The sequence below is a fragment of the Chlorocebus sabaeus genome, chromosome 13 (genome assembly GCF_047675955.1).
Source record: "Chlorocebus sabaeus isolate Y175 chromosome 13, mChlSab1.0.hap1, whole genome shotgun sequence".
NCBI classification, from domain to species: Eukaryota; Metazoa; Chordata; class Mammalia; order Primates; family Cercopithecidae; genus Chlorocebus; species Chlorocebus sabaeus.
Genome location: NC_132916.1, coordinates 64,310,721 through 64,336,409, shown reverse-complemented (window position 1 = coordinate 64,336,409; position 25,689 = coordinate 64,310,721). Strand labels below are relative to the sequence as shown.

The 25,689-nt window shown below is 38.1% G+C and overlaps 1 long non-coding RNA gene across 2 annotated transcripts in view; it reads right to left on the bottom strand.

Annotated features, from left to right (window-relative positions):
• LOC103240275 (uncharacterized) overlaps positions 1-25,689 on the bottom strand; it is a 119,020-nt gene that overhangs the window by 69,031 nt on the left and 24,300 nt on the right. For both annotated transcript variants that reach the window (XR_012095143.1, XR_499900.3), the window contains exon 2: positions 24,945-24,995. This is a non-coding gene — a long non-coding RNA (uncharacterized lncRNA). The remainder of the gene's footprint in view (positions 1-24,944; positions 24,996-25,689) is intronic.

The window sequence follows — 25,689 nt, the reverse complement described above, 5'->3', positions numbered from 1 at the left end:
TATGCCAACTGAAAGGCAAATGTGTCAGATAGGATTTAAAGAGCAAGACTCAACCATATGCTGTTTATAAAAGCCTACTTTAGTATACACATATAAGTTAAAATTAAAAGCGGGGAAAAGGTATACTACACAATACAAACACTAATCAAAAGAAAATTGAATGGCTAACTTAGTATCAAACAAAAATTTCAGAACAAAGGAATCAACTAGGAATAAAGAGAAATAATTTATAATAATGAAGGGAACATGATAATCTTAAATTTTGAACAGAGTTTCTAAATACAAAAAAGAACCAAATTTAAAGAAAATTTACAAGTATCATTGTGAGATCAATATTTTATTCCCAATAATCAATAGAAGAAGTAAACAAAAACTCAGTAATAATTGAAGAGACTAGAAAAGCATTATAGAACTACTTAGCTTACAGGATATTTATACACATGCCACCAAATAGGAGAATATATATTCTTTTCATGTGCAAATGGAAAATTCATAATAGATGTTTGGGTCCATAAGGCAATTATCAATATATTTAGCATAATTGAAGTTATACCAATTAAATTCTCTGACTACAATGGAATTACAAAAGTCAATAATAGAAATATAACTGGAAGAAACCTACAAACATATGGTAATATAAAAATAAATGCTTCTAAATACCTCATGAGCCAATACAAATATCATAAGAGAAATGTGAATATATCTTGATCTCAGTGCAAATTAAAAATACATGCAACATTTTGTGGGATGTAGATAAAGCAACAGCATTCATTCTCAGCAGAAAGAAATTTATAGCATTAGAAGCTTATATTAGAAGAGATGAGATTTCTCAAATCAGAGAGTTTAGCTTCTATTGTAAGCAACCAGAAAAAGAAAAATAAGTTTATACAAAAGAAACCAGAAGAAAGGAAATGATTAAAAATAAAAGAAAAAATATATATAGGAAAATGATAGAAAAAGTAAACAAAACCAAAGAAATAAAAAGCTGGTTCTTTGAAAATATCAATAAAATTAATAGCCCTCGAGCAATGCAAATCAGGGGAAAAAAAAGACACAAACTACCCTTATCATAAAAGAAGAAAAAGATATTACTACAGATCCAACAAACATGGAAATGGAATTAAAAGAATAATATGAACAATATCAAACCAATCAATTTGCAAAAGTTCTTAAAAGACACAAACTACCAAAGCTCAGTTGAGAAAATAATCAGTAACTTGTGTAGCCTTATGTCTTTTAAAGAAATTGGACTGTTAGTTCATAACATTTCAGAAAATGAAACACTGGACCCAGGTGATTTAACTGTGGAATTGTACAAAACACTTAGAGAAGAATTAATAACAATTCTGTGCAAACTTCCAGAAAACAAAAGAGGAAAGTTTCATTTTGTGAGGCCAGTATTATTCTGTCACCAATATAGTAACATGTTCAAATAAAGAAAACATCAGACTACCCTCCCTAGTGAACATAGATGAAAAATCTTTAACAATATTTTATTAAATGTAATCCAAGGGCATATATAGAAAATAAAACTGTATAATCATCTCAATAGATGAAGAAAAAGCATTTGATAAAATTCAACATCCATTTAAGATTTACAAGCTATCTGTAAATTACTACTCAAGTTAATAAATGGCATCTATGAAAAACCTTCAGTTAAATCATACTCAACAACAAAAAGATGAATGTTTTTTTCCTATTACCAGGAACAGGTCAAAGGTATTTGTCCTCACCACATCTGTTCAACATTCACTATTGGAAATCTTAACCAATGAGACAAAGTCAGAAAATGAAATAAACAGTCTAAAAATTGGAAAGAAAGACACAAGATTATCTTTATTCACAAATGACCAAATTGTTTCTGCAGAAAACCTTGAATATTTTATTTTTAAAAATCCCCTAGAACAAATAAGTAATTTATTAAGGCTGTGTGACATAAAATCAACACACAAAAATCACTTGTATTCTTATGTACTGACAACCAGTAATTACAAAATGAAATTTTAAAAATTACTATTTACTACTATAGTGCCCATCATCATGAATATTTAGAAAATTTATTTACCAAAATACATGGAAACATATGTATGCTGAAACTTGTAATTGCTAAAGGAAAATTTTCAAGGCCTAAATAAATGCAGAGATACAATATACTCATGGATTGGAAAACTTGAGATTGTTTAGATGTCAGTTCTCTTCAAACTGTTCAGTAGAATCAATGCAGAATATTTTGTAGAAAATGGCAAGTCAATTCCAAAATTTATATAAGAGAATAAAATTGGAGACTCACACTACCTAACTTCAAGTCTTACTATAAGGCTACAGGAAGTAAGAGACTGTGGTGTTGACTAATGCTAGACATATAGACCAGTGGGACTAAATTAAAATCTGGAAGTAGATCTATAGGGTCAATTGATTTTTCACAAAAGTGCCAAGGTAACTCAATGTGAGAAAGAAGAATCTTTACGATAGTTGTCTATCCATACATGAACAGACATAAACACAATCACAACAATTTCAATATTTAACCCATATCATTAAAAAATCAACTCAAAAGGGATAACAGAACGGTTATGCTGTGCTGGGGGAACTGCTTCCACTCTTGGTTGGGTTGTACTCTCCAAATGCCAAAGGCTGGAACAGCTAAATTACCCTCACAGCAAAAATGGTGGCCCGCCCCTTTCTCTGAAAGCTCTGTCTCAGAGAAGTTTCAAATCTCTGTTAGCCAGAAAATGCCAGTGGCGGTGACTATAGACCTTAGCTGGGAGGTACTGTCCAGTGAGGAGAAACAAGGTCGCGCACCCACTTCAAAAAGAAGTCTGGCCATGTTTTTGTAGAGCAGCTGTGCTTTGCTGGGGGAATGCTTCCATCCCTGGTTGGCTTGAGTTTTCCAAAGCCTGAAGGCTGGGACAGCTAAGTTGGGCCAACAGGAAAAATGGAGGCCTGCCCCTTGCTCTGAAAGCTACATCCTAGAGAGATTTCAAATCTCTGTCAGCCAGAGAACACATGTGGGAGTGCCTAAAGGGCCTGGTTGGGAGGTCCCACCCAGTGAGGAGGAATGGGATGGGGAACCTGCTGTAAAAAGCAGTCTGGCCATGTTTTTGTAGAGCAGCTGTGCTGTGCTGGAGGAGCACTTCTACCACCAGTTGGCTTGGACTTTACAAAGCCTGAAGACTAGAAAGGTAAGCCACCCAAACTGTGAAGTGTCATGGAAGTGGGGCCTATAGACCATCGCTGCTCAGCTTCCTGGATTCAGCCCCTTTCCTAGGGGTATGGAAGTCTAACCTTCTGCTTTGCCAGAGTTGCGGCTACTTTTGCTAGGAAGCCTGGGTATCCAAGGCTCTCAGGTCTCCACATGTACCTGAGTGGCTGCCCTACCAAGGTTTCACATAGCTCTGTGTGTTAGACTGAAGGCCCTTGTGGAGTGAGTTTATGAGGGGATCTCCTGACCCAAGGGTTGCAACGATCTGCGGGAGAAGCATGGGTTCCTGGTGTTGCACATTCACTAACCACTTCCCTGGGCAGCGGAGGTTCCCCTGGCTCTGTGTTGCTCCTGGATGGACCGTTGTCCTACCTTGCTTTTCTTTGTTCTTCCAGGGTCAAGTTGTTTCCTTGATTAGTCCCAGTGCATGTTTCAGTTGAAGGTGCTATATTTATTTGCCCTTCCATTCCTCTCTGTGAGAGCTGTGCACACTAGCTGCTTCTAGTGGGCCATCTTGGCCACCTATTGTATTTATTATTATTTTTTTGTATCTTAATTTCTTTTAGTTGAGGTCTGTTTTTAGTTATTTCTTTTCTTCTGCTAGCTTTTGGTTAGGTTTATTCTTGTTTTTTTAGGTCCTCCAGGTGTGATATTAACTTGTTAATTTTTGTTTTTGTTGTTTACCCAAAAGGTCATACACTAAATTAAGGAAGAAATCAAGAAATTCTTTGAAGCTAACGAGCAGGTTTTTAAATTTCATTGAATTGTATGGTTTGTGATTTTCACTGAGAAACTGATTTCTATTTTTATTGTACTAGAGTCCAGGAATGTATTAATAGTTCATATAAATCCAGATTTTTGAATTTGCTGAGGATTGTTTTATGGCCAATTGTGTGGCTGATTTTATAGTATGCACCATGTGCAGATAAGAAGAATGTATATTCTTTTGTTTTGGAGTGGAGAATTCTGTAGATGTCTATCAGGTTCATTTGATCGAGTGTTGAGTTCAGATCCTGAATATCTTTGTTAGTTTTCTGCCTCATTGATGTGTTTAATACTGTCAGTGGGGTGTTGCAGTCTCATACTATTATTGTGTGATTATCTAAGACTCTTTGTAGATCTCTAAGAATTCGTTTTATGAATCTGGGTGCTCCTGTCTTGGGTGCATATATATTTAGCATAGTTAGGTCTTCTTGTTGAATTGAATCCTTTACCATTATGTAGTGTCCTTCTTTGTTCTATTTGATCATTGTTGGTTTAAAGTCCATTTTTCCTGAAGTTAGAATAGCAACCCCTGCTTTTCTCTGTCTTCTGTTTGCTTGGTAGATTTTTTTTTTTCATCCCTTTACTTTCAGCCTATGGGTGTCATTGCAAGTGAGATGGGTTTCTTGAAGACAGCATACAATTGGTTTTGTTTCTTTATTCAACTTGCCACTCTGCCTTTTAATTGAGGCATGGAGACCATTTACATTCAAAGTTAATATTGATATGTACAGATTTGGTGCTGTCGTTGTGTTGTTACCTGATTATTATGCAGACTCGATTGTGTGGTTTCTTTGTAGTGTCAATGATCTATGTACTTAAGTGTGTTTTTGTGACCAGTAACAACTTTTCCTTTCCATATTTAGCACTGCCTTAAGTACCTCTTGTAAGGCAGGTCTGGTGGTGACAAATTCCCTGAGCATTTGCTTGTCTGAAAAGGTTATTTCTCCTACACTTATGAAGCTTAGTTTGGTGGGAAATGGAAATCTTGATTGTCAGTTTTTTCTTTAAGAATGCTGAGTACAGCCCCCCAGTCTCTTCTGGCTTGTAGGGTTTCTGCTGAAAGTTCTGCTATTAGCCTGATATGAATCTCTTTGTAGGTGCAACCCTGCTCCCCCATGCCATTACGGCCACTACTGCAAACACACTCATGGATCCTGTTCCTCCTCGCTGGGTGGGACCTCAGAACCGGGGTCTCCAGGCACCTCCTACAGGTGCATTCAGGCCAGCAACAAGTCTGTACCTCCCCGGGATGGAGTTCTAAGAGGGAGGGGCAGGCCAACATCTTGGTTATTTTGCAGCCTTCACTGTTGATACCTCCAGGTACTGGAAAATCCGAGGTGACTAGAGACTGAAGTGGGCTTCCAGCATACTGCAGGAACCGCTGTGGAAAAATGGCCAGGCTGTTCCCATAACTGTTCCCATATCTCCTCACCAACCAGGTCCTCCAGGACTGGGCCTACATCCACCCCTGCCAGAGCTATGGAGCCAGTAGAAGCTCTGTAACTCGAGGTTGCAGTGAGCTGAGATCGTGCCACTGCACTCCAACCTGACAACAGAGTGAGACTCCATCTAAAAAAAAATAAAGAAGAAGCTCTGCAACTCGCTGGACAGAGCCCACAAGGGCAACTAAAACCCACTCTGCCACTGCCTCTGTAGTAGAACTGCTGGCTACCCTTGGACTAACAATGGAGCAAATACCCTAAGTGCCTTACACATCTAAAACAAACTGTAGTCGACCTAAAGAGAGAAGGCCAGTCCATCTCCTATGGGTCCCACCCTGCTCATTACCAGACAGGGAAACCCTGGCTTGGGCCCACAGTATAGACCATCTATCCTGGGCAGATTGCACTGAGCGATTACTCACCTGCACTCTCTGGGGTGGAGCCCCCAGGGGACAAGCAAAAGACCTCTGCTGCCTTCAAGTTGAGGAAGAAACATAAACACTTGAGATCACTTCAGAGCTGCAGTGGACAGCTCAGGAGTGCAAAGCTGCGATCTACAGCCAGCACTCAAGCGGGAGAAGAACCCACGCTTTCAGAGCATTGAGGGGGCATATGACTGCAACTGTGAAGAAACATAGGGGAGTCACACAACTGAGCAAGTCTCCCAGCTTCAACACCAAAAATACCTCGCTAACATATCTACCTCTGAAACCACAGAAAATCAGTCAGCTTCAAGTAAAGACCCTGCACAAAGACTCGGCCCTGTGAAAACATTCCAAAAATGTATTCAATCAACACTGCAGTTAAAGGAACACCCACAGAAAGAGATGAGAAAGAACCAATGCAAGAACTCTGGTAATTCAAATGGCTGGAGTGTCGTATGTCCTCCAAATAACTGCACCAGTTCTCTTTATTAACCAGGTTGAGCTGGTCGGATGACAGAAATAGAATTCAGAATATGGATAGAGACAAAGACCATTGAGATTCCAGACAATGGCAAAACCCAATGCAAGAAGACTAAAAAGCATAATAAAATGAAACAAGATCTGAAGGATGAAATAGTTGGTTTGGAAAAGAACCTAATGGGTTGGACAGGGCCAAATAACACAATACAAGAATTCACAATGCAGTCACAACTATTAACAGCAAAAATGGCCAGGCATGGTGGCTCACACTTTAATCCCAGCACTTTGGGAGGCCAAGGTGGGTGGATCACCTGAGGTCAGGAGTTCAAGACCAGCCTGGCCAACATGGTGAAACCCTGTCTCTGCTAAAAATACAAAAAATCAGCCAGGCATGGTGGCAGACACCTATAACCCCAGCTACTTGGGAGGCTGACCCAGGAGAATCACTTGAACCCAGGAGGCGGAGGTTGCAGTGAGCCGAGATTTCACTACTGCACTCCAGTCTGGGCAACAAGGAAAGACTCAGTCTCAAAACACACACACACACACACACACACACAGAGAGAGAGAGAGAGAGAGAGAGCAAAATTAACTGAGCTGAAGATGAAGAAAGACGAATCTAAGAATTTGAAGACTGGCTCTCTGAAATAAGACAGTCAGTCAAAAGTAAAGAAAAAAAAAGAAATGAACAAAACATCTGAGTAGTATATAGTATGGGATTATGTAAATAGACCAAATCTATGAATCATTGTCATCTTTGAAAGGGATGGAGAGAAAACAAACAACATGAAAAACATATTTCAGGATATCATCCATGAAAACTTCTCCAACCTTGCAGGAGAGCCCAGCAGTCAAATTCAGGAAATACAGAGAACTGCTACAAGATTCTACACAAGAAGATCATCCTTAAGACACATAATCATCAGATTTTCCAAGGTAGAAAGGAAGGAAAGAATGTTAAAAGCAGCTAGAGACAAAGGGCAGGTCACCTACAAAGGGAACACCATCAGGCTAAGAGTGGACATCTTGGCTGAAATTGTGCAAGCCAGAAGAGATTGGGGGTATATATTCAACATTTTTAAAGAAAAATAGTCTTCATCCAAGAATTTAATATGCAACCAAACTAAGCTTCCTAAGCAAAAGAGAAATAAGACCCATTTTGGGATAAGCAAATATTGAGAGAGTTCGTTACCACCAGATCTGCCTTACAAGAGATCTTGAAAAGAGCACTAAAAATAGAAAGGAAAAACTGTTACCAGCCAATGCAAAAACACACGTAAGTAGGCAGAAAAGTAACACTGTAAAGCAACCACACAAACAAGCCAGCATGCTAACCAGCTAACAATACAATGACAGCATCAAATTCACACATATCAATACTAACTTTGAATTTAAATGGGCTAAATGCCCCTTCCCTGCATAATGTACAAAAATCTACTCAAGATGGAGTAAAGACTTAAATGTATAACCCAAAACAATAAAAACCCTGGAAGACAACCTAGGCAATACCATGCTGGACATAGGAACAGGCAAAGATTTCATGACAATGACGCCAAAAGTCATCTCAACAAAAGTAAAAATTGAGGTCTAATGTCCAGCATCTATAAGGAATGTAAAACAAATTTACAAGAGAAAAGCAAACAGCCCCATTAAAAGGTAGGCAGAGGACATGAAAAAGAGGCAGAGGACATTGTTAGCTGGTTAGCATGCTGGCTTGTTTGTATGGTTGCTTTATAGTGTTACTTTTCTGCATACTTAAGTGTGTTTTTGTATCGGCTGGTAACAGTTTTTCCTTTCTATTTCAAAGGAAGACATACATGTGGCTAACAAGCATATGAAAAAAGTCTAGTATCACTAATCATTAGAGAAATGTAAAGCACACAATGAAGTACCATCTTAACATCAGTCAGAGTGTCTCTTAGTACAAAGTCAAAAAATAACAGATGCTGGTGTGATTGCAGAGGAAAGGGTACACTTATACACTATTGGTGGGCGTATAAATTAGTTCAACCATTGTAGAAAGTAATATGGTGATTATTTAAAAAGCTAAAAGCAGAACTAACAATCCCATTACTGGCTATATACCCAGAGGAATATAAATCATTGTACCATAAAGATGCATGCATGTGAATGTTTATTGCACCACTATTCACAATGACAAAGACATGGACTCAATCTAAATGCCCCTCAATGACAGATTGGATTAAAAAAATGTGGTACATATACTACATACACACCACAGAATACTATGAAGTCATAAAAAAGAACAAGAGCATGTCCCTTGCAGGAATATGGATGGCCCTGGAGGCTATCATCCTTAGCTCACTAATGCAGGAAGAGAAAACCAAATACTGTATGTTCTCATGTATAAGTGGGAACCAAATGATGAGCAATTATGAATGCAAAGAAGGGGACAACAGACACTAGAGTCTACTTTAGGGTGGAGGGAGACAAGAGGGAGAGGAGCATCACCTGGGTGATTAAATAATCTGTACAAGTAACCCCCATGATATGAGTTCACCTATGTAACAAACCTTTATGTGTACCCCCAAACCTAAAATAAAAGTTAGAAAAAAAACGCATATAATAGATCAACAAATTTAGGAGCTGGATTTTTGAAAGAATAAACAAGAATAATAGACCTCTAACTAGACTAATAAAGAAAAATAGAGAGGCAATCCAAATAAACACACACAGAAATGACAAAAGGAACATTACCACTGACCCCACAGAAATACATAAAACCATCAGAAGCTGCTATGAACACATCTATGCACACAAACTAGGAAGCCTAAAAGAAATGGATAAATTCCTGGAAACATACAACTTCCCAAGATTGAACAAGGAAGAAACTGAATCCCTGAAGAAACCAATAATGACTTCAAAATTGAATCATTAATAAAAAGCTTACCAACTAAAAAAAAAAAAATCCAGGACGCAGATGCATTCACAGCCAAATTCTACAAGATGTATAAAGAAGAGTTGGCACCATTCCTACTGAAACTATTTAAAAATTAAAGAGGAGGGACTTCTCCCTAATTCAACTTATGAGGCCCATCGTCATACCAAAACCTGGCAGAAACACAATTAAAAAAAAGAAAACTTCAGGCCAATATCCTGAATGAGTATAGATGCAAAAACCTCAGCAAAATATTAGTAAACCAAATCCAGCAGAAGACCAAAAAACTAATCCACCATAATCAAGTAGGTTTCATCCCTGGGATGCAAGGTTGGTTCAACATATGCAAATCAGTAAATGTGATTCACCACACAAGCAGAACTATAAACAAAAACCACATGATTATCTCAATACATGCAGAAAAGGCTTTTGATAAAATTCATCATCTTTTCATGTTAAAAACCCTCAACAATAGGCATTGAAAAAACATACCTACAAATAAGAAGAGACATTCATCTATGACAGACTCACAACCACCATCTACTGAATGGGCAAAGGTTAGAAGCATTCCCTTTGAGAACCAGCACGAAACAAGAATGCTCACTCTCAGCACTCCCATTCACCATAATACTGAAAGTCCTAGCTGGAGCAATCAGGCAAGAAAAAGAAATAAAAGGCATCCAAACAGGAAGAGTAGAAGTCCAAATATCTCTGTTTGCAGACAATATGATCCTATACCTAAAACACCCCATAGTCTCTGCCTAAGAGCTCTGAGATCTGATAAAGAACCTCAGCGAAGTTTTAGAACACAAAATCAATGTACAAAAACCAGTAGCAATGCTGTACACCAAGAATACCCAAGCTGAGAGCCAAATCAAGAATGCAATGTCTTCACAATAGCCACAAGAAGAATAAAATACCAAGGAATCCAGCTAACCAGGGGAGTGAAACATCTCTACAACATAACTCAGATTATTACAAAACACTGTTCAAAGAAATCATAGATGACACAAACAAATGAAAAAACATTCCTTGTCCATGGATAGGAAGAATCAGTACCATTAAAATGCCCATATTGCCCGAAGCAATTGACAGATTCAATGCTATTTTTACCAAACTACCAATGACATTATTCAGAGAACTAGAAAAAAAAAACTATTTTAAAATTAATATGGAACAAAAACAACAAAAAAGACCCAAATAGCCAAGGCGAACTTAAGCAAAAGGAACAAAGCTGGAGGCATAACATTACCCAACTTCAAACTACACTACAGGGCTACAGTAACCAAAACAGCATGATACCGTCCAAAACCAGGCACATAGACCAGTGAAACAGAATAGAGAGCCCAGAAATAAGGACACATATCTATGTCCATCTCATCTGTGACAAAGTTGACAAAAATAAGCAATGGGGAAAAACTCCCTATTCAATAAATAGTGCTGAGATAACTACCTAGCCAGTTGCAGAAGATTGAAACTGGACCCCTTTCTTATACTATATACAAAAATCAACTCAAGATGGATTAATGACTTAAGTGTAAAACCTAAAACTATAAAAATTCTGGAAGATAACCTAGGGGATACTATTCCGTACTTAGGCCTAGGCAAAGATTTTGTGACAAAAACGCCAAAAGCAATTGCAACAAAAAAATTGACAAAAGAGACCTAATTAAACTTAACAGCTTCTGCAAAACAAAAGGAACTATTGCCAGAGTAAACAGACAATCCACAGAATGGGAGAAAATATTTGAAAACTATGCATCCCACAAAGACCTAATGTCCAGCATCTATTAGGAACTAAAACAAATTTACAAGCAAAAAAAAAAACCCAAAAACTCCATTAAAAATTGAGCAAAGGACATGAACATATACTTTTCAAAAGAAGACATACGTATGGCCAACAAGGATATGACAAAAAGCTCAACATCACTAATAATCAGAGAACTGAAAATCAAAACCACGATGAGATTCCATCTCACACCAGTTGGAATGGCTCTTATTAAAAAATCAAAAAGTAATAGATTTTGGTAAGGTTGCAGAGAAAAAGGATGACTTATATACTACTAATGCGAATTGTAAATTAGTTCAGTCATTGTGGAAAGCAATTTGTTGATTTTTCAAAGAACTTAGAATTGTCATTCAACCCAGCAATCTCATTATTAGGTATATCAAAGAGATATAAATAATTCTGTCATAAAAACATATACATGCATATGTCCATCGCAGCACTATTCACAGTAGCAAAGACATAGAGTCAACCTAGATGCCCGTCAGTAGTAGACTGGATAAAGAAAATGTGGTACAAATACACCATTGAAGACTACACAGCCATGAAAAAGAATAATATTATGTCCTCTGCAGCAACATAGATTGGAGGCCATTATCCTGGACAAACTAACACAGGAACAGAAAACCAAATATTACATGTTCTCACTTATAAGTGGGAGCTAAACCTTGCATACACATGTACACAAAAAGGGAACAATAGACAGTGGAACCTACTGGAGCATAGAGGGTGGGAGGAGGGTGAAGATAAAAAATTACCTATCAGGTATTATGCTGATTAACTGGGTGACAAAATTGTACACCAAACCCCCATGATATGCAATTTACCTGTAAAACAAACCTGCTCGTGTACCGCAGAACCTAAGTTAAAAATAAAAATAAAAAAAGATATCATTAAAAATAGAAATGGACAAGCCACCATCTGGTAGAAAATATTTTCAAAACATGTACTTCAGAAATGATATATCAAGTATATATTTAAAAATTATGCAACTAAATAATAAAATAAACAATCTACTTAGAAAATAGACAAAATTTGAACAGACACATCCCAAAAAATTATATAAATTGAAAATATGCATGTGAACTGATGCTCAACATCAGTAGCCATTAGAAAAATGCAGATTAATGTTATCATGAAATACCACTAAGAACCCACAAGAATGACTAAAATAGACTAACAAGGTGGTAAGGATGTAGAGTAACTAAACCTCAGAAATTGCTGGTGTGAATGCAAAATGGTACATACACTTTGGAAAATATTTTAGTCATTTCTTATGATATAAAATATATATTTATTATATACACCAACAATACCTCTCCTGGGTACTGTCACCCAACAGAAATGAAAATATATTTCTTACTTGTTTAAAATATCTTTATTTGTTGTAGGCCAAACTACAAATACTCCAGTACCCATTAGCAAGTGAACGGATTAACAAATTTGGTACATCACACAACAGGATACTATTCATAAACAAATTACCACTCAGAAACATATTACTGCTATATTCATGATGTGCATAAATATCTAAAACATTACGCTAAATTTAAAAAGCTAAACCTAAAACACTAAATGCTGTATGATTCCACTAATATGAAATTCTAGAACAAGTCAAACTCTAGACACAGATAAATGATAAGTGTCTATAAGGGGTTACATTTGTGGGGAGGAGATTGAGTGGAAAGAGGCAGAGGAAACCAAAGCGTTGGGAGTACTCTACATCATAACTCTGGTTGGTGAAGGTTAAATGGCTGCATGCATTGAAGTATATGTTGTACACTTAAAAATGGTAAATTGTAGGCTGGGCGCGGTGGCTCACTCTTGTAATTGCAGCACTTTGGGAGGCCAAGGTGGGTGGATCAGGAGGTCAGGAGATTGAGACCATCCTGCTAACACGGTGAAACCCTGTCTCTATTTAAAATAGAAAAAATTAGCCGGGCATGGTGGCAGGCACCTGTAGGCTCAGCTACTTGGGAGGCTGAGGCAGGAGAATAGCGTGAACCCGGGAGGTGGCGCTTGCAGTAAGCTGAGATGGCACCACTGCATTCCAGCCTGGGCAACAGAGCTAGACTCCATTTCAAAAAAAAAAAAAAAAAAAATTCATCTATCTTTTCTTCTTCTCTTCCCTCTCTCCTTCCTTTTGTTCTCTTTTTTGGGTGACAAAATTGTACACCAAACTCTCATGATATACAAGCTACCTGTAAAACAAACCTGCTCATGTACCCCAGTTAAAAATTAAAAATAAAATTTAAAAAATGTTTAATTTTTTAAAAAATAAAATTTAAAAAATAAAATTTTAAAAAAAGATATCATTAAGAATAGAAATGGACAAGCCACCATCTGGGAGAAAATATTTTCAAAACATGTACCTCACAAATGACATATCAAGTATATATTAAAAAATTATACAACTAAATAATAAGAAAATAAACAATCTACTTAGGAAAAAAAGGTAAATTGTATTGTATATACATCATGCGTCAATGAAACTGAAAGATAAAGGGAGTAGTAGATGTCCAAGGAGCATGACTTGAAGAAGGTCTACAATTAAAATTACCTAGAAGAAAGGGGACAAGAACTCACCAAAGGAAAAAGATGGATCAGAAATGCAGGAATGAAGACAGGAATGCCACTCGGGCTAAAGTTGAGCTAATACAGAATAGCAGTTTTCAAGAGGTACTTCACCACCACCCACTAAGAGGTATTTTAGAAATTTTTGGTTGACAGCAATACTGGAAGACGTTTTTACATTTCGTGTTGGGGAAGTAGGAAAGGATGCTAGACATCTTGCAGTATATCAGACAGTCCCACATGTAGAAGAATTGTTTTGCAGCAAAACAAACTTTTGAATGACTCATGGACATTCATACATGTAAAAAGATCTGTTTAAAATGACTTTAGTCTAGGACCTAACTTATTCATAAACATCCAAATATTTTTACATGTTATTAAATATACCAAATTTTCCGGAAATGCAACTATTATGTCGTTCTTTAGTTTGCATGGTTTGAATCTTTACCAAACTTGTTTAAAAGTCCAAAAATTGACATTTCTTATAATAGTGCTATTCATGGTATTTGAATCACGTTTGTATCAATCTGCATTTGTATCATATTAATGATGATTCTATGCATTGATGCATATTATTTTATCATAAATTACTTTAATCCATTTGTATATAGTTAAAGCATTATGCTGAGTTATTAAAACTGTGTGAGTAGGACAATTATATCACCAATGCATTTATTTCAACATGATAGGGCAGCATTCTAAGAATTAGTTTTAAAGTGGGGTGAGGGTTTGGTAGGATCAAGAATAATTATTCTAGAAGACAGGATTGTTAAAAGAGTTAAATTTTTAAGACATAGAGAAGAACAAGGACTTAGTAGATTTCCCCAAGTTTTGCTGATTTGAAGTTAGTCAAACTTTTAAGGAATGAGCAGGCATTGAGAGATGGAGAAATAGGGTATTTAAAATATGCACTTCAAAGTATGGACAGTAAAAGAGAGGAAATAAACAGAATTGTTAGAATATGCACCAGAATCAGATGAAGGATTATCAAGTTTTGTGAACCTGTGCATCGTTGAAGTGAAGGCAAAGGGAGGTATTCGTGTAGAGTGGAGAACTAGAGATTTTTTTAAAAGCCAGAGAAAGTGACAGACAAAAATGAGAAGACGTCTTTCTTGAGCTAAAAGGAATGGAAAAAGCTCTTCAGGTTGAAGATTTATCCCTGTGGTGATCATCGGGGCAGGCTGTCCACGTACATGTTGACAGAGGAGGTGACCTACTCTGTGAGATCATGTGCTTTGAGTACCATTGCCCCCAAATATCTTAGTCATTTACAGTGGTGTCTGATGCCCCGCAATCATAAATGTGTCCTTTGGCAGGTGGCTTTGTTCTGTTATTAAACAAATATTAAAAGCTCTTATACTGAGAAAAATATTGAATCTTTTTAAAGATTTTAAAGATTTTTAAAGTCTTTTTAAAGATCTTTTTTAAATCTTTTTAAAGATTCACAATCCTGTGTTTATCAGGTCTTCTCTGAGTTCAGATTTTGAATAAGGATTGTAGCAGTGGTATACAGACCTAGAGCTTCAGAAATAGAGTGGGGGAAATCTTAAGGGCAAAAAAGGACACAAACTCCAAAGTCAATCGTCAGTGATCCCACCAATTAGTGTGAAAAAGCTGGAAAGGGGCAGCTCTTCTGGCAAAGTCTAAAGTATTGCCCTGCCTCTTATTAACTGTGTGACTCTGGGCAAGTTACTTACTTCTCTGGGCAGGGTACTGAGGGAGTGCCGAGATGGGAGCTGGAAGTTGTTATTAAGGTGAAGATGAGGTATCACATGTCAGATGTTCTTACTAAGATATGAGATCATTTACCAGTTGCATTGAGGGCTTGAAAACAGAGAACGCCTGGAATGGCTCCTGGAAGTCTGAGAAAGAGATGACTAGCACAGTCAGCAAGCAGATGTGACCACTCAGGTGTAATTGGAGTCCTTGATGGTGTAGATGGCCAGGGCTACATGGCTCTCCATCTTCCTTGAAGTTTTCTCCATGAAGCAAAAAGAAAAGCAGATAGTAGAGGTGTGATAGGTGCAGAAAACACAGTAAAAATTTGGTAGATCTTAGGAATCAATGGTGAAGGCCCACATGAAGGCGAGAAAGGCAGTGGGAACTGTCAGAAAGACACTGGACTGGGCCTCAAAGACAAATTGTAGACTCATGTCTACAGCCTTTTGCCAAGAGAGCTGCAGATGTAGTTTAAGTCGTATTATAGTTGGGGGCTGTGCTTGGTGGTTCACGCCTGTAATCCCAGCACTTTGGGAGGTTGAGGGGGGCAGATTGCTTGAGCTCAGGAATTCAAGATTAACCTGGGAAATGTGTGGAGACCCCACCCCTACAAAAAATACAAAAATTAGCCTAAAGTGGTGGTGCATACCTCTAGTTCCAGCTACTTTGGGGGACTAAGGCAGGAGATTCACCTGAGCCCAGGAGGTTGAGGCCACCATAAGCCAATATCGTGCCACTGCACTCTAGCTTGGATGACAGAGTGAAAAAAACAAACAAAACAAAACTCTCTCAAAAACAAAAAACAAACAAACAAACAAAAATAAAAACAAAACCAAAAAAAAAAAACAGTAATAGGTTGTAAGTTTAAATTCCTACTCTGTCTCTTATTAACTACATGACTCTGGGAAAGTTACTTACCTCTCTGGGCTTCAGTTTCTTTACCTATTACATTGAAATGATACAAATATAAATACACTATGCTCCATGATGCAGGGCATGTAACATTCCAAAAAGGACTGAGTACTGCAAACACTCTCTATTCTATTTTTTTTTTTAAGTTTCAGCTAAAAGTTTCACTTCTTCTGATTTCTACAGCACTTTTCATCTTCCCACATTTAACAAAATGCCCCATAGCCTTTTTTCCCAAAAGGGTGTGTATATGGTTATGTCTATCTGTCTGTCTGTCTATCTTATCTCTTTAAGAAGTCTGCCAGATTTTGGAGAGTAGAAGAATATATATTAGATTCCTTGTATATCCCTTTCAGCTTCTGGAATGCACTTACCACAGCACTCAACAAATATATATTAGATAAATGTGGTTTACAGTCCCGATACAAAACTTCCCTATGCTCTGTATCAATTATACAGCTTAGGAAGATGCAGGTGTGGAATAATTTACCTAGGGTTTGGGTGTTTTTGTTTGTTTCCAGTTGATCTGTGACTATACATAGATTCAATCATAATGAAGCTGACAAAGGAGAGATGACATTTTGGAAACAGAAAAGGAATTTTGGATTTTACAGCTCAACATTTGTCACCTCCCTGGCTGATAGCAGCGCACGTTCTTTCCCTTTGGCTAAATTTGGATCCAACGCCGGCTAAGTGCACTAAGCAAGCCAGAACTGCATTGTACCTCTATTTTGTGACATATGAGCTCCCTGCTTTAATCTCCCTTCTACTGTATAAAAGAGGATCTGAGGCTGTTAGACTTCAATCCGGTGATTCATGCAGCTGGCACACAATAGATTCCACCTCTCTTCTCACTGCTGCACAATATCAAGCTAAACAAAATGTCTTAGAAAGCTTTGGTACATGTAGTTAGCCTGTCACAGATCCCTCCTCCCACCCCCAATGCCACCCCCACCCCCCACACACTCCTTTTTTCCTTCTACTAAGCAAAAGAGTCCGAATGCCCAGCACCTGCCTTTTTACTGACATTTCCACAAAGGTAAAGGAATGAACCTTTTGTCAATTCCAACCAAACGATCTGTTTTGAAACAATGAGATGAAAAGCCTGGGCCCCTCTCCTTGCTACTGGATTACAGTGCAGAGGATTAAAATAAAGGACACTTGATTTTATTGATTTAATGAGGGATGGAGGCTTTTGCCGGAGCATCCCTCGTGGCAAAGGAACAAGTCTTGTTGGCAGGTACCTCCACTGAGGCACTTCTTCTCCATTTGTTTGGTTTTTCAGTGGTGCTTGTTTATGGGTTTGGCTGTTAGAATGACCCACAGTGTTCCTTGCCATGCTGCACGAAGCAGTCAAATGCCTGCAGTGATTTCAGTGTGTGTCTCTAGACAGGGAGAAAGCGGAAAGTGGGAGAGATGCGGATGGGAGGGTACACAGTTCTGCAGGATAAAGAGCTGCTGGAAGAGGTGACGGGGAAAGCATAGCTTTGAAAAAAGAAGGAGAGTCAAAAAAAGCAGACTGGAAAAGAGATAGCACTTCTACCTGCGAAAGAGATCATCTGCAGAGCCCATTATTTCTCAGCAGCATCTACTTCAGCTAGTTTCTAAACTCCCCTTCTGTCCACACCATTCTGTTCCCATCCCCATCCTTCCCCCCTCCCCTTCCATTACCCAAGTTTGAATAGTGAGGAAACTAAGGGGGTTCAGACACCATGTTTGCTGTGGATGGGGCTGGGCACAGCTAGATAATCTTTTTGCTTTTGTTCTCTTCTTTGGGTACATGTGACATTATTATTGACATTTTCATATGGTAATTTTCGCATTATGTTTCTTCTTTTATATTTGCCCTATTTTTTTCCATACAGCCTGACTTCATTGTCTACTGAGCCGTGTGAAAGGGACATTGCCAGTCACCTGCTGACCAAATCTAAGCAGTGATCTACTTTTAATACTGAAATGTACTGCATGTTTCTTAATAGACATGTGTACAGTCAGGATTCCTGTTAATATGAGCATATGTCCCTATACACTGTGTACATTTATTTAAATGTATTTATGCAGTCCACCCATAGATTAAACACCCCCAGTTCGCTCTGGTGATACTGTCTCTCTGATTGCTAGCTTAAAGAGAAATAGTTCCTAAGAGCATATGGTTTCCAAAACACAGCCCTTCCCCCTCCCTTTCAGTGTACACAAAATGAACGGCCACCCCTCCCCCACGGCGTCTCTGCTCTCTGCTGCAAGAGCCTGAAACCAGGGGCAAAATCATTAGTTCCCAATTACCTTAAGCCATGCAAGCTAACCTCTCTCAAGGGCTGTTGGTAAAATATTCACACAGTTCCACTGTCTAGACAGTTATGAAATATAGGTGTAGGGCTTGGCCACTGCAGAACACCAATGCATCTCAAATGAAGCGCTTTTATTAAAGAAGTATAATCACCAGGATAACTAATTACATCAATGCCACATAGTTAATTAAACCCATTATAGTTACTATTCCCATGGAGAGGAGGTCAAATGAAGCGACCATCTTTTTGATTCTACTATGCTAACAAAAGAAGAAATTAAGTAAAACACAACACAGACCTCTTCATTTTGTGTCTGTTTTTTAACATTTAATAACTACCTAGTGTGTCATCCAAGATCTTCAAGTATAATCCATAGCCAAAGACTGCTGGGCTATTCAAAAGACCACCTTGTAACTTACTTGAACTTCCATTAAATGATTACCAACTGTTTGTTTGATTGGTGCAAGAAGTAATGAATGACAAGTAAAACTGAAAGGCAGAACGAGCAGTCACTGTGTTGTTATTGATATCTTAGAAACATGATGGAAGGTAGTGCTTATGTTTCAGTGTACTCTGGCTTCATGGCTAATAAGGGGGAGGTAGCCACGTGTACCCCTCTAGGCCCTACCAGAGACTGTGAGAGTGACCCACTAAGGTTAGGTATTAAAGCTCATTAGCCAGCCGGAGACACACAGATTGCATATCCTGCAGTTTCAGCAACAACAAAATCTTGCTCTGACACCCAAATATAAAGGATAATTCAGATATAAACATGGAGAAGGAGAGAATTCAAGAACTCTATTGCATAATGACATTGTCTTCCAGAGGAAGAATGTGGACACACACACACACATCTCTCAAATACTAATCTTTAGAAAATAAACCAAGATATTTTGATTCTCCTTGTCTGAAAATTCACCAGGTCATTATATCACTGTCACACCTTCTTCTCAAAGCAGTTCATTGTACAGAGAGAGGATTTGCATTCACTTCTCCTGATTAACAAAGAAAACTTTGTATAAAAGGGCTATGCACTGAGACGTGCAAATGTGGCCAGTCTGACCCCCTGCAGGAGAAGGCAGACAAGCAGTAGGGAGAAGAGGTAGATGAGGAACGAGAAAGAATGCTTTGATCCCAGTACAGCACACACAATATAGCAGGCGGCACACTCCCAGCAAGCTCTGACCCTAAGCAGGCTGAAGTTTGGCATGGAGTCAAAGAGTGGAAAGCAATATAATGAGTATAGTTTCATGCAATCGTGAACAACAGAAGGCTGCACAATCACTGTTCTTGGTGGGTTTGTTGTGACGGTGGTTGTTGTGATTGTTGCTCATGTTATTATCATTATTGTCATTATTTTCCAACTCAGGAAATTATAATATTGCTTCAACTGCAAGATAAGCCTAATTATTTTAATATAGACTGTAAGCAAAAGGCAGCACACACACACAAAAAAAATCACACAGGCCCCATGAAAAATAAAGGGTCAGGTGTTAAATCCTTTATTTGTCCAGTGGTTTAAGCTGATATATGAAGCATTTAGTTTAGATGTAAAGTGATCTTTTCTTTACCATCCATAACCCTCACCTCCACCTCGAAAGCTGCTTCTCAGACTTCTTTGTTCTTCTCATGGAGCCACCATGCTACCAGTCACCCAGAGAGAAACACCAGGGGAAGGTGTCATTTTTTTTTAACTTTGTCTCCTTTTTCCCTTTTGTCAAATCAGTGGCCAAGTCCAGGAAATTCCTCGCCATCATCCACTTCCCTACGAACCCTTTTCCATTACCACCTGCCTCAGATCTTCTTTCTCTGTCCTTCCTGCTTCCACTTACCCTCCCCTTTCAATCCCTGTTACTCAACCCACCCAAGAGATCTTTCTTCTAAAGTATTGTCCCCATCTGGTTGCTCTTTGCCTCAAAAATAGGCATTGATTCCCCAGAATTGCCCTATTGAGTAATTTGTAAATTCCTCACTTTGGCGTTCAGGTTGTCTCCACTCTGCCTCTGCTGTGTGGCCAGGTTTACCTCGCAGGGCTTCCCTAGCGGGGACCTGAGCTCCCTTCTGATCATGTCGCACACTCCAGTGACTCCAGACCTCTACTTCTTACATGCACCTCACTGACAGTTCTTCCCTCCCTCATCTGGTCCTTCTTAAACTCCTGCACATCTTTTAATGTTCACTATATATATATACATATATATATATATATATATTTTTTTTTTTTTTTTTTTTTTTTGAGAGACAAGATCTTGCTCTGTAACCCAGGCTGAAGTGCAGTGACATGATCATAGCTCACTGCAACCTTGAACTCCTGGCCTAAAGCAATCCTCACACCTCAGCCTCCCAAGATGCTGGGACTACAGCCATGAGCCACAGTGCCCTGCTCAATGTCGTCTTAATGCCTTCTACCAGGAAGCCTTTTCTGATGTGCCTAAGCTACAGATACCTTTATCACTTTGATTTCCCAGAACATGTTTTTTTACATGTACTTTATGACCAGTATCATAATATGCCTATAATAATCAAAAGTATTGATCATATCATTTCTTCAGATTTTAAACTATAAAAATTCAAAAATTATATCGTACTGATCTTTGTATGAGGTTAATTAAATATCCATCTACTGGGATCAAATTAAAAGGTCATTTTACAAAATTATGGCATCTTAAATACAGGGTAATTATCCATCTACTTGGAAAAGTTTTGTACTATCATAGTTCAAGCGAGTGAAAGAAATGAACATTCTCAGACACTTCTGTCTCCATTGTTGTGTGATCTAAAGAAAGTGAGCTTCATTCTTATAGTTGATTTATGAGAGAAGCAGGTTGGACAAACCAACCCTATAAATTATCCAAAATGTATTGGCCCAATAAAGCATGTTATAATTTGAAAATATTTGTTGATAAGTTATGTTATTATAAATTTTGTGGTTTATACCTTGATGCACCAGCAGGTACAAATACCTACCTTGTAACTATAGAATGGTTAATGCTACTCCCCTGCCCTGATCTGTGCCTTCGCAATGTTCATCATGGACTAGATTTGACAACCTAAAATTATTTTACTGAACTTTCACACACCAAGGTAATTGACTGGGTATACAGTAATCCCCTCAACCTTTATGTGCATTTTGCTTTTCGTGGTCTTCAGTTACCTAAAGTACAAAAAGATATTTTGAGAGAGAGAGAGATACCACATTCACACAACTTTCACTAGAATATATTGTTATAACTGTTCTATTTTATTATTACTTATTGTTGCTAATCTCTTACTGTGCCTAATTTGTAAATTATCATCATAAGTATATATGTATAAGATAAAGCAGGCCTGGCACCGTGGCTCACGCCTGTAATCCCAACACTTTGGGAGACCGAGTGGGGGTGGATCACCTGAGGTCAGGAGTTCAAGACCAGCCTGGCCAACATGGTGAAACCCCTATCTCTACAAAAAATACAAAAAAATTAGCCAGGTGTGGTGGTGTGTGCCTGTAATCCCAGCTGCTCAGGAGGCTGAGTCAAGAGAATTGCTTGAACCCAAAAGGCAGAGACTGCAGTTAGCTCAGATCGTGCCACTGTACTGTAGCCTGGGCAATAGAGCAAAGCCCTGTCTCAAAAAAAAAAGGCGGGGGGGGAGAAGGAGAGAGAGAGAGAAAGAGAGAGAGAGAAAGAGAGAAAGAAAGAGAGAAAGAAAGAAAGAAAGAAAGAAAGAAAGAAAGAAAGAAAGAAAGAAAGAAAGAAAGAAAGAGAGGGAGGGAGGGAGGGAGGGAGGCAGAGAAAAAGCAAAAACAGAGTGTATACTCTCCAAATACTCAGGTATACACTTAGGGTCCTGGGAAGTATCTCACAGGATAAGGATGGGACTAATGTATTAATTATGTGAAGTGCTGAATAGCAGAGGAAAGATAGAAAGAGATAGGACTCAAAAGATCTGAGTTTTAGTCCTGGTTCTGCATACTCACAGGTTGGATGAATTACTTAACATCTAAATTAATATCTGAGAGACTCCCCCCATGAACACACACACACACGCACACACACACAAAGCCATACTGCTGTACTTTCTGAGTTTTAAAGAGAAAATAGAAGAATAGCCTTAAATGTATTAAAGTAACCAAATTGAAACTATGATTTAAATATGATTATTCACAACTTTAAACTGTATAAAATTGTAATTATTTGGGGGAAGAATAAAATTTTCTACTCATTTGATGTTATAATGCAGTATGATTAAATCAAATAAAGTAGACACAATAAAATTAGAAAGAACGAACCACAATACAAACTTGGAATAATACAAAACAAAACAAAACAAAACACACAATATAAAATGTAATAAAACTTAGAACAATAACCAAGTCACCACTACCACTTGTATAAAACTACAGAGGCACATGGAGTAATGACAAAATAAACCAGGGTTAACATTCTGGATGATACATAATTATAGTAATGCAAATGCAAGCAATTCTGAGCCAACATGAAAAATCATTGTTTTTCAACATTTTTGTGCCTGTGGAAAGATTTTGTTTTACTGCTTATGAAAGGCAGTTTTGGGGCTGAAGTTTATGTTAATTTATTTTATTCTTTAAAAATGGACTTTAATTCCCATTGAATAAACAGTGTATAAACTACTAAAATACCATAAACTCCAAGTCAAGAAGCTTAGAGCTTTGACTCTGTCTCAGGTTTAAATGAGCCCTGGCTAGTTCATGGTTTACCAGTAAACTCTTCTCCATGGGTATAGAGTATGAACTGCTATAACACCATCTTCATCCAAAAAGACTAACCAGAAAGAAACAAAAATATAGAATTTATGCTCTGTGTTGAAGAAAGAAGAAAAAAAGGAAAAGAAGGTAGAAGAAAGGGAAGGAGAGGGAGAAGGAAGGAGGGAGGGGAGAGAAAAAGAGAAAGGAAGGAAGGAGAGAGGGAAGAGAAGAAAAGATAGACAAATTTTTTTTTTTTTTTTAAATGGAGTCTTGCTCTGTTGCCCAGGTTGGAGTGCAGTGGTGCGATCTCTGCTCGCTACAAGCTCTGCCTCCCGGGTTCACACCATTCTCCTGCCTCAGCCTCCCGAGTAGCTGGGACTACAGGCGCCCGCGACCACGCCCGGCTAACTTTTTGTATTTTTAGTAAAGACAGGGTTTCACCGTGTTAGCCAGGATGGTCTCGATCTCCTGACCTTGTGATCTCCTTGGCCTCCCAAAGTGCTGGGATTACAGGCATGAGCCACCGTACCCAGCTGACAAAAAAAAATGTTTGGAAGATGAGCAGTTAACAAGCCTGGAGAACACAAGTGATTTCCCTAATTTCTTTCAGGATCTTGACAACCTTTTTCTCTTCTGTACCTGGGTTCTTGGCATCTTACTTTTATTATAGTTTCACTAGGGACAACCTTTTTCTCTTCTGTACCTGGGTTCTTGGCATCTTACTTTTATTATAGTTTCACTAGGGACATGATTCATGATCATGAATAAAAAGAAGTTGGAACCCTAAGCCCAATAGTAATGAAAGGTTTCCTGTAAATGTCCAAACAAATGTATCAGGTCTGTGCAGGAATACACCAATGATGTTTCAATATACTTAAGGCATGAATACTACAGACACATACCCGTTTTCCTGCCTAAGATCTTCCACTGGTTTTCCATTTTTTACAAGATACATGATCCATAAGGCTGTCCAAAAACCACTTAACTCTACAAAATCTTCTGCAACAGCACACAAAATATTCTACGAAATACCAAAGGACTTACAGTTTCCTGTGTGTGTTCACCAGAGAACAGAGGACAAAAGTAAAGGATGCACTCTTGCCTGAGAGGTGTCAGAGGGTGTGACCTATCCTCTGCTAAGCCTCCCCTGACCTCCTGGAAGAGTGAACACTCTCCTCACCAGAAAACCTCTGACCCATAGCTTTCTTATCTTTCAGCGCTTATCTAACAATCTTAGATCTCTCGTTTATGTAGGTGCCTTCTCTACTAAACTGGAATCATTTCTGAAATAAGAAACTCTAACAATGTGTCTGATACATGTTCATAATAATAATAGTGAATACATGCATCAAGAATTCAGAAGAATTGTGTTATTGCGAAGATTGTACTGAGCTACAAAAATAATTCCTTCCATTTGTAAAACATCCATTGCTTCAGCGGTACATTCACAAATCTTATACTTTACCATTAGGTCTGTCAAGATACTTTTAACTTCAACTTCAGGTTAAGAAAAGTGTTAATAGACTAGATTAACTAATGTGATTAACTAATTAGAATAACTAGTTGAGAGTTTCAGAAGTTAATTAACTTCTCTAGGCTTCAGTTTTTCTACTCATATAAACAAAAATATTTCATGTGAGTCTCTTTGAAGTCCCTCTAGCTCTATAGCAAGCAGCCAAATGGAAAAGTATAAGCAGCCAAAATTGCATTGTTGTATTAGTAAAATGAAATAAGGATCAGATAAACTTACAGAATGAGAACTGTCATCATCTGTAGGAGTTGTTGGTTCTTTCTGCAAATCCTACGGATGACAACAAGAAAGAAAAACAGAGAGTTTAGAGAGGAAAGAGGAACCACGAAGAAGGACCAAGTAGTTGCAAATAATACCAAAAATAAAAACTAAATTTAAAAAATTGAGAATGAATAAGCTTAATTTATACTACCTAGGAATCTCTCTCTTTTTTTTTTTTTTTCTGGAGACACAGTTTCACCCTGTCACCCAGGCTGGAGTGCAGTGGCGCAATCTCGGCTCACTGCAACCTCTGCCTCCTGGGTTCAAGCGATTCTCCTGCCTCAGTCTCCCAAGTAGCTGGGATTAGAGGCATGCGCCGCCACGCCCAGCTAATCTTTGTATTTTTAGTAGAGACAGGGTTTTGCTGTGTTGGCCAGGCTGGTTTTGAACTCCTGACATCAAGTGATCCGTCCACCTCTGCCTCCCAAAGTGCTGGGATTACAGGCGTGGGCCACCGCACCTAGCCTAGGAATCTTTTTTCACAACAAACATACAGGACACTTTTTTATTCAAGCACATGGAATTTTAAAAAAAAAAAAATCTATCATGCAATAAGCCACAAAAAAGCTTCAATACTCCTCCTAAAATCAGTATAATATAGACTTATAGCTCTGATCACAACACAATAAGATCAGAAATCAAAACTAAGATTTAGAAATTCCATGATCCATGTTGCTGGAAACAATAAAACATATTATTTAAA